The following is a 5,184-nucleotide window of genomic DNA, read 5'->3' on the forward strand; positions in this document are numbered from 1 at the left end:
TACATATTCATACCATAAAAAAATACATGATATATTTTAAATTATGCCAAATTATTGCAAAATTTAAAATAGATGACGATAATGTTAATCTTTTTTTTATTCTTGACGTGTTCTTATATTATTACAAAAAATTGGTTTAGGTTAATTATTTTAAGTGGCGAATTTTATTTAGGCTCAGACTGTAACTTGAGTGTTTCTGCACGGTGTTGACGTAGAAGCTTGATATTAACCTCCGTATCGTTGTCACCTCGCCTGGATCATTAACATTTCACACGTATCGTAGCAGCAATTAACTCCCCAAACGAGCTCTATAATTAATGAAGAGGGATGAAGGAATTGCACTGGCTTCACTCCTCCGCGCAATCGACCATGGAAAAGATTAAGAGCTCAGTCGCACCCTTCTGCCTGCGGATTTCCATGATTTCCTTAAATACAATCAGTCTGCACATTTGTCTTACAGTCGACAACGCGAAGCAGATCGACAACGCCGAGATAAATTATTAACTTTTTCGGTGCCATTTTTAATGTAAGTGTTGTATGTGAGTTATTGCACATAAACAGTTATACATATTAAAGAAATCATATATAACATTGGTAGAAGATGAATATGAAAAACGATGTATTTTTAAAAAGGAAATTAAATACGTGTTTCTTATTTTATACGTACATAGAGGATAGACAAAATATTTTATTAATAAGAATTGGCCTACTATTTACTTTCAATACACATCCTATCCTTGCATTATAGGAATAATCACACATTGCATGACTAATTATCAATGGAATTATGTACTATCTTTTTAGAACACCTTATAATACTTATGTAGGTAAATGACATTAGAAAAGAAAATTTGATTTTCATTCTATCTGTCTAAAATTGCTTTCTGTTCTCTATAAACAGAGCTGTATTCTGAATCCTTTATTAATGATTTTTCCTTTAATAATGATTTTTTACCTGAGCGATACAATAAAACAATTATTCATTGACAAATTAATAATTTCTGATAGTTTACTGTATATATATTAGATATGCAAAGTTCAAATAGAATGCTATTTGTCATGCTTGCTGCAATGAAATGAATAACCGTCACGAGTTATTAATTTATTATTAAAAAGATTAAAAGCTGCACTGTCCCAACACTAATTCGCGAATGTGTTATGTCACGTTGATCCTCTTTTAGACCTAGCACCAACTAGTACGAGCAACCTAATTAATTCCAGACGCGAAAAAGATTATTTAGGGGAGGGTGATATTGAACGTGCCTCGCGCTTAAATAAGATGAATTTCAGATTTACGAAAGTGGCAAACGCAATATTTCAGCGATAGCGGGCTACCTCATTTTCTCATTGTCTCTATTAACTACCAGGCATAGCCCGGAAATTTATAACTCGAGAGGGAAAAGAAACCGCCTGACGGGATGAGGGGGAGGTGCCCGCTCGCTCGGCGACATCTTTTTTCTTAATTCATTTGCCGGGGATTATTCATCAGCCATTACGAAACGCGAAACGGCGTAAAACCGTGAGGAAGGTGACGAAGTGTACCGTCGCGATTGCCTTTCTACATTTCGAATGGGAATTTTACGGCGAGCGACGCGCGACTTTGACGAGAAGAAAGAGGAAGGGGTAGAGAAGAGAGAGAGAGAGAGAGAAACGAGAAAGAAAAGGAGGAATAGGAGGGCCTTTCGAATTGTTAATGCGCGAGAAGCTGTCTCGACTTCTTTCCATTAACTTTAGTAACTATGTAGCTGAAGATGTACTGTATCTGAAGAGAAAACCGTCTCTCTCTCTCTTTCTCTCTTCTTTCCTCTCTTTCATCCTCTCGACTTCATGCGTCCTCCACCTACCATTCTTACTCTCGTCCTCGTTATCCTTAATCTCGTTTGCACGGTAACTCGTGCCAAGGACGTTAGATAGGACGATACGATATCACGAAAGACCATCTGTGCCGTTGCACCTGATCGACGTTGCAATGCTAATGCAATAAAGCTGAAAGTTGGGCAAGAAGAGTGCTTCTCTGGTCGATTATAATGACGAAAGAAGCCACGTTCCGCCAATTCGTTTTGCTGTACATATGCTATATATAGGTGATTAAAAGCTGCATCGGCATTGATTCTTATAAATAATTAACAACGATACTAACGATTAAAAATAAAAAATTCTTATATTGCAAAGACGAAGATATAATGCATAAACTTTAATAACATCAATTATAATTAATTAATATTTTGAAAGCTCTTGCATATATATCGAAGATGCATGCTTAATCCTATCATGTTATCAACGCTTATTTAGTTTAAGTAATTTTCAATCTTATATCAAATATCTAGTAATATACAAATAAAAAATTACAACAAATAAGTATTTAATTTAATTAATTTAATAAAAAAAAAGAAATGTAAAATAATTTAAGTTACTGTATAAAATACATCCTTTCAGAATTTTTTGATATCATACATGTTTGCTGTTGAGATACATTTGATAATATATGGCAATTAAAGTTGTTTAAAGTCATCCAAATTAAAAAATAAATAAATATTAAAACAAATTAATATTAAATATTATCCCTATATGGCATGGTTATCTCGTGTTCGTGTTATTTTAAACCTTAGAAATTTCTAGACGACTCTGTTATTTAGTGATAGAGAAAAGGCCCCTAATTATGAGATACCGAGTTCATTTTGGATAAATGCTAGAGGTCTATGGGCAGAATTTAAAAAAATAATAGGTCATTTTGAAGGGAATTTAATAAGCTTTAAGATAACGTTATATAAAATTTAATTCAAATTCCATTTTTCTTTGAAAATTAAAGAAATGTAAAAAGTGAGAAGATCACAAAGTCAAAAAATTGTGCTCCTAATATGAGATGCCCCGAGAAATCGATAGTAAAACGGAAAGTATATCAGTTATTGCAATTAAAAACTTTATTTCATGATTCTAAAATGCAAACAAAGCATGCAACAGCCAGCGTGCGTGAAAAATGAGCATGCGATAGATGTACCAAGAACTCGTCTTTAGATAGTTGGAATCAAGCATCGCAGAAATAAACACTCGACATTCATTCGGGCTGTCCTTTTTATTATTGTACAATAACATTTGCTCCTTAACAACGATTTTCACTATAACATAGGAGCATGAGTTATTTCATATTAAAAATACCCTGAGTATCTCATATTACGATTTCCACACCTTATGGTTTTACGATCATCCAATCTAACTTCTGTAATTAAATAATTCAACACATCCCTTGAATTTTTTTATTAATATTTTTCTATTTTTCTATTAGTACGACTTTACTCTATCACTACATGAAGAATTTTATTGCCAAATATTTATTTTTATTAAATAATAACAATAAGATTTAAATAAACAAGATTTAAAGGCTCATCTCAATGAAACTGAAGACATCCAAATTCTAAAAATCTTTTTTTACAATAACTACAGGCATAATCTAATAATGAATTTTCTACTAAATAGTTTTCAATTTAAGAGTAATAAATTCATGGTGGAATCAATAGATAGCGAGATTTATTAATTTAGCCTAGCTATCTCATATTAGGCGTTTATCTCGCCTCTTTAATAAGGGGCTTTCCTCTATAAATAGCGTCTTTTTCTAAAAAAAAAAACTTTAGTGCAAGAAATATGAGCAGAAGAAATGACGACATGAAGTCACATTTTATCAGCAAAAGAAAAAAGTTACGCATTATACCTGGCTGTGTTTCCGGAAGAAACTCTTTCAATAAATAAAAAAAAAAATCATTTTCAAGCTTTTCTAAAAATCAATATCGCAGCTCCTATACGATTAAAATTTAACTGTCTCGTTTATAAAATGATTGGATACAACAGAGCAACGTGATGGCTGACTCGTTTATGTCATCTATCTATATACTCTTACATTTTTTAACGCTTAATTGCACGAAAGCTTGTTTGACGGCGCGTACAAAATGTTCAAACGACACCAGCGACATTTGTACTCCCGGTAAAAGCAGTCTCGTGGAATTCAACCGGAAGGACAGTACATCTCTCGAAGACAAGCGATAGCTTTGGTACCCGCAGCTGTGGCAACGGAAACAACAGTCCAACACAAGAAGAATGAGCGGCGGCAGCGCGCGTCGCGTCCGGCATCGTTGAATTTCAAATCGCATCGCCTTCGTCGTAGGTACATCGTCCTTGCGACACACGTACAGAGAAATTCGAAGAGAAGGAAAAAGTAGCTTATAGGGAAAGAGTACGGGGATAGAAGAAAAATTTACATGCAACGAGAAGAAGAGATACGGATGGAGAAGAGCAGAGACCCAGGCATGAATCCTAACTTCACTCAGGTCTCCAATACTTCCTTCACTCTCTCGACGTAAGCATCGAAGTTGTAACTAGATGTACTTTATACTTTTGCGTTTTGCAAATATCAAATTACCCTCCCTTGTTCCCTTTATAAAATTAAAATAAAAAAATTTGAATTTTCCCAAAAGTCACAATTTCACATGTCCGAAACAAACGGTACACACATGCTTTACTTTATCTTTCAGTTGATGCATATAAATTTCAAATATTAACATATCGATATATATATATATATATGTAAAGCTCTAGTTCCAGTAGTAACTTCTGTCTACGTAAATTCGCCCCTGTACAAAGCAACGAAAGCGTGGAAGATGAAGAATTTAAAAGAAGAGCGATAAAGATAGAGGGTGAAAGGGGCTCGTAAAAAAGTAAATTTCCATCGGCTGCCGCCGGCGTCGTACTTGAGAAACAATGAGGCGGAATTACAGCGTGCGGTCTTGTCGCCGCCTCCCTCGACCCGTCATTGTCTCGCGACGTGAATTTACAAGTGAATTTCTTCGAGCCGCGATGTCGTGCGCCCAGCCCACGTGTTTATTAGCCGCATATCGAAATAGGAGCTCATTGAAATAGGCTACTGTGTCGATATATGTATATAGATAATTTTATGTTATTTAAAAAACTGCAATAAAGTATCGATACAGTGACTCATATTTTTCGCGGATGAATATATTTGCTTGCTTTTTTTCCCGTTTTAAGCAATATTATAATATTATCTCCGTTTCCATTATAGTATAAAGAAGTAGCAATATTACTTTAAAAGTTTGTGACATACATGTATGTTCTATCATGACGATATAATACAATCATAATATTCGCAGCAATTAGTAAAATAACGCAACCTTATTT

The sequence above is a fragment of the Trachymyrmex septentrionalis genome, unplaced genomic scaffold (genome assembly GCF_001594115.1).
Source record: "Trachymyrmex septentrionalis isolate Tsep2-gDNA-1 unplaced genomic scaffold, Tsep1.0 scaffold37, whole genome shotgun sequence".
Lineage (NCBI taxonomy): Eukaryota > Metazoa > Arthropoda > Insecta > Hymenoptera > Formicidae > Trachymyrmex > Trachymyrmex septentrionalis.